Consider the following 14,164-nt stretch of genomic DNA (forward strand, 5'->3'; position numbering starts at 1 on the left):
CCACTATTCGAATCTGCCACTGCAAAATTCAACGGACTCTCAACTTGAGATGAGACACACTATACGCCATCATCCATCTGTACATTGTATAGCGCAGGCAACACACACTGGCGCTAACCACACTGCTGCTAAGCATGGAATGAACAATGTGAATGGAGAATTCTACTTGAGGCAATACATAAAGAATTATGTCACATTAGACCATGACAGGCATGATACACATGCATTGAAATGACAAAATACTATTGTAACGTTGAAAACATCTTTGAGATTAATGTTCTGCATGCATGCCATAGGCTTCAACATAAAAAGTCCAAGTTTTGAGATATTTTCTCCAAATTGTAAGAGCTATCTCAAGAACCACTGAACCAATACTAATCTTGTTTGTACTCATTTTAATGCATTTTTCATACTGATTCCAAATATGGTCATGGAAATGTATAATTCTGAAATGTCTGTATTTTTTAAACCAAATTTGGACCTTGTCGTCTGCAGTCGACACCCATGTGGAGAGAGTTTAAACATGGAGATGTATACAATTGACATGACAGTAATATTGATGCCCTATGATACATTACAATGGCTGGATAACATGTCACTTATACATGGATATAGGTGAATGGCATTGACCACATGAAATAATGGATTTATATATTTAGACTTATATTGGTCAATAGCATACATATGAGACATATAAATGAACGAGGATGAAATTCATCCTAAGAGCAATTCATCATGACCATCTAATGCAGCAATAAGTGAAACGTGATTGCAATTCTACATTAAATAGAGTGATAAACAAAAGTATTGACTTTCCCTTCTGCAGGAAAGTTGGGGCTACAGAATATATAAATGGGCTATTCCAGTTGAAATCCATACACCCCCTATGGAAGACATAACATTACTCATCCACATGGGGGTATAGATTTCAAATGGAGTCACCCAATTCAGGTAACCCTACTTGAAATTCATACTCCTTGTGTGCGAGATTAAGGGGGTGTAAGCATTTCAACTGGAATATCCCAATAATCCCATGATGAGAATACATATTGTCATACATTCCCATCAAATTCACAGTCTATTTGCACTCCCAAATGGTAACCATGCTAGGAAAAACTATTATTGTTGTTACCCGAGTATCAATACCTATTAATGTGTTCCTTCAGAGACGAGTATTGTTTTTCCTGATTATGGATGTTCAATCATGTGCAATATCACCAAACACTAATGTTGTTTTTCCAGAACTGGGATGCCCAAATGATATGTACCATTAATAGGCAAGTAGTTTTTCCTGATTGTGGATGCTCAATCATGTGCAATATCACCAAACACTAATGTTGTTTTTCCAGAACTTGGATGCCCAATGATATGTACCAATATAGGCAAGTAGTTTTTGCCTAGATTGTAGCTCAAAATATTATTATTGTTTACTACCTGGATGAATGATAATCTTCTTGAACATGTTAACATGGATTTTATGAAGAAAAAATGATATGGTTTGAAAGAGGAGATATTGAAAGTATGATTTTCTGCAAATTTTTTTTTCAACACCTTGATGACTATTTTTGGCTGTACAGTAAATTTGTAGTTGCCGACATCAGTCTCATCCACTGGCATTGAGAGACTTACAGAAAAACATCTTGTAAAAGAATTGCTACATTTTCTCAACTCACTGCGTTTCTGATCCGTTAAACTTTAATATACTAACCCTTGTTTACTGTACCTCTTATGGATTTTAAGACTACTGTTGTCTTTCCTGAACTTGAGTGTCCAATAATATGTTATTTCGGAGCCTGTCAGCGTGTAATATCAAACACTAATGTTGTTTTTCCAGAACGTGGGTCGTACATAAGTACGTAGCCGCAGACAAGTAGTGTTGTTTGTCATGATCACAAGTACCTAATAACATTCAGTATCAGGCACAGATGTTGTTTTTCCAGAACTTGACTGGCCAATAATATGTTACAATAGACACTTGTAGTGTTGGCTCATTTAGGAAGAATCAACAATTGAAGTTCCAATTGTACTCCTTTGAATATTCTGATTTTCAATGCATCTGAACATGTGTGCTTAAAATAAACAAACTATATATATCGACTGCTCAGTGCCAGAAGTGGGTAAGTGCAATAGCTGACATGTGTAGATGAGTACAATATACTCAGTGCTGTACGGTACGTGCGACCATTTTAGGCGCATTGGCGACTAGATTTTTGCTGATGGCGACTAAATATTCAATCCCTGGCGCCAATGGCGACCAACTGCTGAAGCTTTTAATCGCCAAAAACAAAACATGTATGAAATGTAGCATTCAAGAGTACGAATGTATGCTATGAATATGCTTTTATCATCATGTCTGAATGGGGACTTCCTGGAAAACATATAGGCCTACACTGTACATGCTGCGTATGAAGTATGTAGCGTTCAATGGGAATATGTAGATCAGAGTACAGCAGCTATGAACATTCAACACACGTGGCTGTTCAGTTTACGTTGGCACCTCAGATTTTTTACCTGGGAGCAAAATTTGGAAGCCTAAATTTATAAAGTTAGGAGCCATTGGCTCCTCAATCAGTTTTTGCACCGTACAGCACTGAATATACTGTGTCGATATGTTTACTAAACTGGTTTCAAGCACTCCAAAAAATAAAATAAAAATCAGCTGCTAATGTTTTTCCAGAATTTGGATGGGTGTATTAAAAATGGAGACTAGTAATGTTTTTCCAGAGCATGTGTGCCAGGAAAATTGGGCAATTCCAGTGAAATTCAACAACTCTTCCTATACCTTTGTCAAATAATGTTCAGCATCGGGCACAAATGTTGTTTTTCCAGAACTTTACTGGCCAATGGTACGTATGTTATCACTTGATAGAGACTACTGCAAGCCTTGAAATAAGCAAACTGGAACGAGGAGCAATTTATTTTTGAACGTTGCTCCTGGTTCACTGGGATTTTACAAGAACCAGGAGCAATTTCTAAAGAAACAGGAGCAAATTTTGAAATAGTAAATCCTTTTCTGCATATACAATACAGCATAAAGCACTATTGCATCAAGGGCAAAATTAGAACCAGGAGCAATTTCTTTCAGAAAATTGCTCCTGGTTCATGTTAATTTAACAAGGACCAGGAGCAATTGATGGCTTTACGAGAGCAAATTTGCTCCCCGCGCCCACTTATTTCAAGGCTTGGACTACTGGTGTCCCAGTCAGGAAGAAACAACAACCAAAGCTTCTAAGGCCTAAAAAAAAAATTGTTTGATTGGCGTAACCCGACCTACCCTAAAATTAGGCCCGACCCTAACTTTTTTATTGTTTTTTGCAAAAAAAATAATAAAATTAAAAAAAATTTATTAAAATAAATCAATTTAAAAAAAAAAGAAGAAAAAAAAGTTCCAAAGCCTTTATCAAACGAAATTTACAGCTTAAAAAGTAAAAAAAAAAAAAAAAAAAAAATCCCGACCTACCTACCCTAAAAAATTTTTATGTTACGCCAATCAAACAATTTTTTTTTTTAGGCCTAATGTACCTGTAAGTGCCCTTACCAGTATTGTTTATGAACATCCACGGTTATTGGCACAATATTATTACATGTTCACTAACTAGTTTAAAGATGCTGCAGTTGGTATATCAAAAGCACAAATTCAAACACTCCAAAAATAGATTCTATATATAATGTTGTTTTCCAGAATTAGAATGCCCAAAGACATTTACACACTAGAGACTAGAATTTCTGTTTTTCCTGCCCAAAAATGAGCAATAACAGCCACTAATGTTGTTGTTCCTGTAACTGGTTAACTATAGTATGCAACATAACTGGTTAACTATATGCAACATTAGAGAGTACTGTTTTATCAGGGAAAACAGGGACTGACGATTCAATGTACACATTAGCATTAGTTGGAGTTTGCTATCTGGTGTAAGGACCAGCATTGTTGTGAACAGCCCATAATTACAAAATCAAATTGAAGCATCCCATAGAGAACTTGATCAGTTCCCTCGGATTGTGATGTCCAAACAGGAGAGGCACGTTAAAAATGGAGACTAGTAATGTTTTTTCCAGAGTATTGGTGCCAGGAAAATTGGGCAATTCCAGTGAAATTCAACAACTCTTTCCTATACCTTTGTCAAATAATGTTCAGCATTGGGTACAAATGTTATTTTTCCAGAACTTTACTGGTCAATGGTATGTTAAAACTTATAATAGAGACTACTGGTGTCCCAGTCAGGAAGAAACAACAACCAAAGCTTCTAATGTACCTGTACGTGCCCTTACTAGTATTGTTTATGAACATCCAGGGTTATTGGCACAATATTATTACATGTTCACTAACTGGTTTAAGGATGCTGCAGTTGCCATATCAAAACCACAAATTCAAATACTCCAAAAACAGATTCTATATATAATGTTGTTTTCTAGAACTAGTCTAGAGACTAGAATTTCTGTTTTTCCTGCCCAAAAATGAGCAATAACAGTCACTAATGTTGTTTTTCCTGAAACTGGTTAACTGTTGTATGCAACATTAGAGACTAACAGTGACTGAATATTCAATGTACACATTAACATTAGTTGTAGTTTGCTATCTGGTGTAAGGACCAGCATTGTTGTGAACAGCCCATAATTACAAAATCAAATAGAAGCATCCCATAGAGAACTTGATCAGTTCCCTTGGATCACGATGTTCAAAAAGGAGAGGCACATAGCGCCAATACCTAGCTGAGCTGTGCCGAGTCAAGAAGAGGCCCTAATGCCTGGCCAGCGAAAGACTCTTGGCTAAGTGTCGCCGACCTAGTGCTTGGCAAGCGAGGGGTCTCGGGTTCAAATCCCACCCAGCGCAAACAGCTTCTTTGTTTATTTCTCTCTTTATTCCTTTCTTCTTTCCCTTCCAGTTGCCAAAAAGCCCCTGGGGTGTTAGGGTTCAGCCAATCAAGAGATGGTAAGACAGTAGGACTGAGGGATATTAAGCTTAAAATTGCTAGGAGATCTAAAAGCTCTATTTTGATTGGCTCCTCAGATCCTGTAATTAACCAATCAGAGGCATTATAAGAAAGGCAACAGTATTCAAATCACACACACACAGAAGTCTGCAGTGCCGGGCTGCAGTGCTGTCACATTGACCTGTCACTATCCCCCCTTATCTCCCATGATCAGTGTTAAGCTTACTGGATTTACATGTCATTAGACTTTTATGTGCAGGCTTTCAGACCAGTTACTGATGGAAGGCTATACATAACCAAACCACTTGGGATGAAATATAACCAGTACTTGTGAACAGTGGAAATGAGTTGTAGGATTGGGATCTTGCTAATTTGAAACCTGATTGCGGTGATCAATCTATGCTTGTCATGAATTGACAATCTATACATGCATTGATGGCTTAAAGTGAAACCATTTTGTTGTATTTCAGAAATGAGTAATTACTTTTTGGCCAATGAACTTGGCTGTAAAGTTTTACAATAAAAAATAAAATCCCCTCTGATGGGTCAGTAATCAATTATCCCATTTGCTCTTTAGCCAATGAACTGATCTGTATCATTGATCCAATATCTCTTTAGCCAATTAGCTGCTCTGTAGTTTTCAGCATGAGAACTGACAGTCCCCCTGATTGGTCAATTATTAATCATTTAACACCAGTAATTGGACAATTAATTATTGCAGCTGCACTCGTCCATATGCATTGTATGGTCTCAACAATTAGTGTTGTTGAGAACTTTCCACTGCTACCTTTATTTTTATGTTACAAAGAATGGTTCTGAAGAAATTTGTTGGTGAAATTTTTTTTTTCAAAATATGTTTCTTTGACAGGCCCTACAACATTTAAATTGTCAATTTGAATTGTCCAGAAAACAACGAAAGGAGTCAAACTCATGATTCCTCATATTTTTTTGTCACAAAGAAACTTTCAGAATGTCAAAAATGTCCTGTGGTGATATGTAGAATTAACAAAGTTGCAACGATTTTTGATGCAGCAATAATATTTGATTTTGTTTTTTAAAACATTAGGTATTCTGAAAGCAGCTTAGCAAGATTGAGGATTCACATCCCACACCATCTATATTACTGTATAGTGGAAAATTTCGCAAGGCTTATTTTTGTGCTTTTTGCTGTTAGTATCAGAACTGCAAATTTAAAGCCGGAAAAATATTGTTACCCATCTGTAGGCTGTAATGTGTAACTCTTTGTAATCGCAAATACTAGAAACCGCAAAACTGCGCCGAAAAGTTCAAATCGCGGGAAAACGATACCGCAAAAAATATCACACTTTACAATATACAAACCATCATGCATTTTCATTATTGTCAGGCTGTTGTTTAAAAAGGCTTTAAGGGGGTACTAAACCCCTAGCCAATTTTTTGCTTATTTTTGTGTTTTTCTCAAAAATCATAGCGCATTGGTGTCAAGTAAGATATATGGGGCAAGGACTACAACTACTGCACTGAAAATTCAGCAACTAGGGCAAGTAGTTATTGATTTATTGATCAAATATTGGTTTCCCTCATTTTTGACTGTAACTCCACAACTGTTGTCTGTGCTAAAATAAAATTTCCAGTGTAGCAGTTGTAGTCCTTGCCCCTATAATATACATATCTTACTTGTCACCAATGCTCTATAATTTGTGAGAAAAATGCAAAAATAGGCACAAAATTGGGCAGGGGTGTAGTATCCCCTTAATGCATTTATAGTACTAATACTGAGAAAATATAATATTAACAGTTATGGTTTCTTGATTTCTTTTATGAGCTAATCCCAATAGTAGCCAAAAAAGTATTTTGTACTCCACACCTGAAGCTCTGGTTAGTCTTCAGCCTCAATCCATGCATAGAATATAATTTTGTCTGTCGCTTGTTTTTGTTTACTCAGATTCACCAGTGCTTATTTGTACCGTACCATCTTCTACAATGGTGTCAACTTGTCAAATGTCATCAGCGTGTGACGTCATAAATAAAGTTGTTGTGATTCACTCGTAAGCTCACCATGCATGTATGATTCTATTTGCGGGTAGTAAAGAAGATTATCGGAATTGTAATTTAGTATTATGCTGGTTTTGCGGTTCAGTTATGATTTGATAATTATATTAGGAGATTTGTGGGCGTGACTGATATGGCATTGACATGTAAAACAACACTTTCTTTCAGCGTTTTGATTTTCTGAGAGCTTTGCTTGTGATATGAATTATGCTTACTATGTGATTTTCAAAATATAATTCAAGAATGAAGCACTCTTCTAAAATCTGTAAAAGGAGTAGTCAATTTTCAAAATTTAAACATATGCAATGGTTGTTTTATTACTGAATGTTCTTACAGTATTCTGTTCTGTTTAGTGTTGCATCATCATAAAGGGGTAGTCACAGATGTAGTACTGATGGACCCTGTGCCACTTGTAGGCTGCAAACGTGGTTCCGACATATTCTAATGACGGCGGAATAAATGTAAAGCGCTTGAGGCTGTTTACGGCATAAAGCGCTATATAAATATCTACATTTTTATTTATAAACAATTTTGACGATTCAGTTCTTTCAGAGACGCTCTGTATCTAAACTGAGCTCAAAAAGAAACTTATAATTTTTCACAAGGTCATATCTTGAAATCCTGTCTATCAAATTCTACCAAAATTACACACAGGTTTACTTCAATACTCTACTCTTAACACATGTCAGTAACCACGCAGTTATCCAACTGACACAACAGCAAAATGCACTGACATGGAACAGCTTCCTGGACCACATTCACAGCCCAGCCCTGTTTCATGAAAAAAGTGTATTAAAAGCAGAAAGCAGCACCGTTTTATCATCTGTGCAAGGATCTTGTGTTCATTCTCACAGATTTTTTGAGCTGGGTGCCAAATGTTGGGCTGTGAAAGTGGAGGAAGTCCAGGAAGCCGTCCCATGACAGTGCATTTTGCTGTTGTGTCAGTTGGACAACTGCTTGGTTACTGACATGTGTTTTGAGTAGAGTATTAAAGTAATCCTGTGTGTAATTTTGGTTCATTTTGATTGACAGTATTTTAAGATATGACCTTGTGATTCACAAGTTGTAAAAAATATAAGTTTCTTTTTGAGCTCAGTTTAGTTTATTTACTTGTTCTCCCTGGTCTATACTTGCAGTTGAACTGATTTTATAATCTCATTTATGTCATCTAACTGTTTTCCTCCTTCTCTTGTCTTTTAAAGATATTATCGCTTACAATTTCAGTGATGTCATAGCTTTTTGTTTGTGTTCTTGTTTTTTGCCATTGTCTACAGAGGCGTATTCTTTAATACCCTGTGGATTTGAAGCTAGATTAAACAGTGCTTTGTACAGAAGTAAACTATTTTTACACAAAAAAATAATATCATCACCCTGCTACAATAATTGCCTAACTCACTTTTCAGTCATATTGAGCTTTTTGCCTAAATCTTGTCTCTATTAGCATGTGCACCTGCTGTAATAATGACATTGACCAATCATAAAGAAGATTTTGTGGTGAGTTAGGCAATTTTGGCAGGTGATATATGGTGAGTTAGTCAAACTCAGCTGTTTGTCTGAAGATTTTGCTCTGATTTTTGCCTATGTCACAGGCCAAATTCACTGAAATTCACATATATCAGTTATGTAATCACCCTTATTGTTTCTGATAATTCCTTTTAATTGGTCTCATTATCATTTGTTCTTGTCCAAAGATTGGTGAATATGCTTATGTATTTTTCTCAAAACTAAAAAAAAATTAGTGTTTGTGACGAATGCAAAACTCATCTTTATGTGACAAATTTCGCAGAAGATTTGTGTTAAGTTTACCCAATTGTGTATCCTTCATAAGATTATGTACGAGTTTGTCTATATACCGTAGGGCTTGGTACAGTAGTAAACCATTTTTACACAGAAAATAATATGTAAAGATTACACAGCATATTTAAACTGGTTCGCTTTAACATTACATTCCCTGAGTACACCAATGTGATATTTAGTTTGCACCAAATAGTTGTGTGATAGATTCTTTTCATGCTCATTTACCTGTGTAGAAACAGCTTTGAGCAAGTCCCAAAATCTCAGTGTAAAAGCTATATTTAACAAGGAACAACTTTTATATTTAACAATGAACAACTTTAATAAGAGCCAGCGCCCTTTATATCAATTTAGTTGATACTTGGTTTCTCATGTACGGTGATATTACTGTTTGGCTGGAATAGTTCCAATAAGATGATGCAGTTTTATTATCCTTTGATACATGTAGGGTTTTGTTTCAATTTGACTGTCCTATTATAGAGGTAATTGAACCTCAACGCTTATGTTTTGTTTTAATCTAGATTCTCCATTTCCATACTTGGAATAAAGTGATGTAATGGACTATTCCAGTTAATATCCACACCCCCCCCCCCCTATGGAAAACATTACATAATCTTCTACACAAGAGTTGTGATTTCAAATGGGGTTAGCTGAGTGACTCCATTTGAAATCTCCTGGTGAAATCTATACACCTCTGTGTGGGAGGTGAAGGTCATGTCTTCCATAGGGGGTGTATGGATTTCAAATGGAACAGCCCTGTTCACTCAATTAATTTGATAATGCAGAGTTTTATTTTCATCCTCCAACGCATCTTTGAAGACCTAACAACTCCAAGGAAATTAATGGTTTCAACTTATACAAAGAATGAGACTTGAATTGCTTTCTTAAAAAATACAATTTCAATTAATTAAAGTATAACATGTTCATCTGATCTAATTATATATTTATCAATTCTTAAAATGAACCTTAATTGAACACATTTATTTGATGTTTTAAGATTTTGAAACATTGGTAAATTATACAAATTGGTGCAGATTGATGCATATAGGTTTAAATGGATTATCTTCTGATGATTATGCTGGGTGTTGTAATGGGTGGCGCTCTACACGGGAAGTGGGATCCGTATCAATTCGCACTCCTGGGATATGGATCAATGTGATCTCCTTTGTGCGTGCAGACAACATCATGTCATGAGCGCCCTCCATGCACACAATATCACATTATGTGCGCATTACACATGCTGTAGCGTGCTGTAACTAGTACAGTAGCGTAGCCAGGATTTTAGTGTGAGGGGGTACAGCTAAATTTTTGTCCCCATTTGTCAACTTTTTTTGCCTCCTTTTAGTCATTTTAAGACATTTTACTCTTTGCTGTCCCCATTTTATCTCTGAAAATTTTCAGGGGGGAAATGTGTCCCCCAACTCCCCCTGGCTACACCACTGAACCTGTAATGCACTTACAAAAAACAAAAAATATCATTTCCCGGATGTGGGTCTGAATGCTTTGTAGACGCTTTCCATTACAGATGCGCATCCCTGGAGATGCGGATTGATGCGTATCCCGCTCTAATGTGGAGTCACCCAGTAAGAGTGTTTTTATTGCTATAGAAAGTGCCAAACATACATTATTTAGTTCACAAAATGTTTTTTGGATCATTACACAATGTAATTGAATACCTGAGTGGAAGAAGGGCCCAACTCCATCAAAACTCATGTTTTTGAGATATTAAGAAAAACTTAATATTTGGAAAAGTTTTATAGACGGAATGTTTTCATCTTCAGGGGACCTTTAATACATGAACATACAATAGTACATACATTCAAATTATAAATGATGTTTCCATGGCAACGGTACAGGTCTTAATACTGAGCTGGAGTTGGGCCCTTCTTCCACTAATATACTGCAAGTGCCAGTTCCATAAGCAGATGTGTTATAAAAAGCTACAGAAATTTTATAATCATCCATTAATTGCACAAGTTGAAGCATGTAATATGTTAGCAAGAAAGTTTATTGTAGTGAAAAGCAGATTTCATGGATGAACAAAAATCCTCTTTAACCCAATATTTGTGGAAGAAGGGCCCAACTCCATGGAGTTGGGCCTTTCTTCCATGAAAACAATGATTAAGTGTATGTGGAAGACTATTTAAAGAGTGGATTTTGGCCCATCTTTCACACACAAGGAAGAACAGTCTGCTGGCAATAAAATGCTGGGTCTAACTCATTTTTGTAAAAATTGGAGTTGGGCCCTTCTTCCACTCAGGTATTCAATTATATGATATTGTTGCATGTATTACAAGTCATTTATTTGACACTGAACAAACTGTTGGTTTATCTAGTCTTAGTTTCCTAACATGATTCTATTCATAATATCATCCATTCCATATTTCCCACTGTTAAAGAGAGACCGTATGCCTTTCTATTTGAAAGCCTTTGAAATAGACACTCTCCTCTCAAATGTTATTGTAAACCATCTTCCTGCTGGAGTAAAGTTCAGCCCATGGGCTTGAGTTTGCCAACAATACGCGGATTTAGGGTTTCTCTACCGGAAGTCAATTTGTGCCGAAATTCCTTCCCACAATGCAATAAGCGTTTTGCATAACAATAGATACAGTTCGGAGGTTAATCAATATTCTTTGTTATGCAATACGCACATTGCATTGTGGGAAGGAATTTCGGCACAAATTGACTTTTGGTAGAGAAACCCTAAATCCGCGTATTGAATGATTTTACATAATGTGGCTATATATTCAGAATTGTTCAAATGAGTGTGCATATTGTGTCTAGTATTGGTTCTAGAATGTGTTTTTTGTTTTGAATAAATAATCCCATAAATGGATATTTTTGACAGGAAATCTTATCCCTGGCTCCCCATTCTAAAATAGCTAGGCATTTCTATAGTGTTAGCGGACTGATACTTTCACTCCAGTAAGCATCCGTGTCATCTTCACGTCTGGAACATTCTGCGTAAATAATTAACCTGAATACTACGTACTGTTTTGGTGTAACAACTTCTTTCAGACCCTGATGAACCCTTGTTAGGTAGAGAGGTTTTCATTAAGGTGGTGCTACCCCCCTGATAAATTGTGTAACTAATTTTGCATTTTTCTCAAAAAATAACTACACACTGGTGACAAAAGTTATGTATTATTATAGGGGCAAGGAATCCAATTACTTCACTGAAATTTCAGTGATTCAAGACAAGGTTCATTATATATGTTAAGAAATGAGATACATTCTAGCGGTACCTCTTTTCTAATCATAAATAACGCACCGGCTTGTCTTGAGTCACTGAAATTCCAGTGTAGTAACTAGATTCCTTGCCTCCTATAATATACATTTTGTTACCAGTGTGTTATTATTTTTTGAGAAAAATGTAAACATTGTCACAAATTTATTAAGGGGTGTAGTACCACATTAAAATGCAACGTCAGGTGAAACAATGTTTTTATTTCGGTATCAATCTGTGACAAGTACACATCTATGTAATGATCTGTGACACACACAGCCATAAAAAATAAGAATTTTTTTTCGATTGCGAGATTAATTTTATATTTGGCTATTCCAGTTGAAACCCATACACCCCCTATGGAAGATGTGACTTTAATCTCCCACACAGGGGATTTAGATTTAAAATGGAGTCACCCATTCAGGTATAACCCCATTTGAAATTAGATGTGGAAGATAAAGGTCTTGTCTTCCATTGGGGATGTATGGATTTCAAGTGGAATATCCAATTTTGAAGGTGTATTATTCATTTGATTTTGTTCAAACGTGACAGCATACTGAATATGAATTTGATTTTAGATCTTATTATTAAGAGAAACAATCACACAACAATGCTAAATGTGAAGAATAGTAATAACCAGTAAAGACATTCTCTGTAGACTGTGATAACCCTTTCCTTTTTGTTTTATTTGTTTAAGCACTTTGTTTTTCTTTCATATGCATAATATGCATTGTAATATTACTACTACACCTTTCAAATTCCAACTGACTTCAAAGAATTGATGAATACTTAACCCATAAACCCTATTTCAATGTACTAATGGGTTATTCCAGTTGAAATCCATACACCTTCTCTGGAAGCAGGGTTGCCAAACCCGCGATTTCGGCACCCAATTGGGCGATTTTCAACTTCTGTCCCATGACAAAGAAAGTGCTCCCATGATTTAGCGACATTTGGGCTACTTTGAAAATCTCACCCATGAAATGTATTAAATGTTGGGCGATTTGTGACAAAGCCGACTTCAAAACTTTTTGATCATGATTGCCAATTCTTTCCGATGGTCATTCAACAAAAGCACCAAACAACTAATTCAATAAACAAAAGTTACAAAACACTCTGTGGTCAGTGTGCTTCCCATGACAATGGGACGCACAGGGAGGGGGCTGGTTAATCGCATCACATGTTGTTGCTAAAGACCACTTGAGCTGGAGGATTATCCTTAGAATATTCCCATCTAAATACTCACAAGTGGTTTAAGACGACTTTCGACTTAAGTAGCTTCTTGTCAGCGGGGTGCCAAGTTCAGTCTACTTCAACATAAGTTTTTGGTGTTTTTTTTCGTTGGCGGCAGTTCTTTTGAAATAAAAATGTTTAAACACCTACCACACATTTTCTTTTCAAATGGCATGATGATAAAAAAAAACCGGCCGTTTTGAATTTGATTAAAAATAGTACATGCACATGTTGTTATCACTCAGCTGAAGGCAAATATTTGTAGGCATATCCCCATTGCAATGAATGGCATGTCTATTAATTAATTTGTTTGTTTTCCTGGCATTTTTTAAAATAATTTTTGTTTGTTTGTTTGTAATTTGTTTCAGCATTTCCCAAAAATTAAAAAGATAGTGCAGAACCCCGTCAAAAGTCAACATTTTATTTTCCTTGCAGTTACTAGTAATTTTTTTCTTACATTTTTGAAAATGTTTGTTAGTTTTTCATTATTTCAATTTGCAGTTTAAACATTTTTTTCTTTCAATATTGTGAAAAGGTTATTAATGCATTAGATTCCAAGCTTGCTAGAGAATCTGAATGGTCCAGGAAGTTTTCTGTCACTTGCTATGCTGAAAGTAAGTTTGAGGTATGTAATGAAAGTACTGGCATGTCATCTTACAAAAAGAAAAAGATGTCTTAATCAAGTCTATCAAAGATGAGATCAATGAAACCTGGATCAACCAACTTAAAGATCTTGTTGTCCAGGGTGACATGTTGCGTGTTTCCATCCTTGAAAAGGCAGATCATATTTGGAAGTCTTTCATTTTTAATATGCCTAAAGGTGTCATGAAATTCATGGTCAACTCTTTTCTGGACACCCTCCCAACAAAAAATAACCTCAGCCGTTGGGGCAAAAAATTGTCCACAAACTGTAACTTATGTTTTAAAAAAGAAACTCTTCACCATGTTT

This window comes from Amphiura filiformis, unplaced genomic scaffold, assembly GCF_039555335.1.
Source record: "Amphiura filiformis unplaced genomic scaffold, Afil_fr2py scaffold_221, whole genome shotgun sequence".
Taxonomy (NCBI): Eukaryota; Metazoa; Echinodermata; class Ophiuroidea; order Amphilepidida; family Amphiuridae; genus Amphiura; species Amphiura filiformis.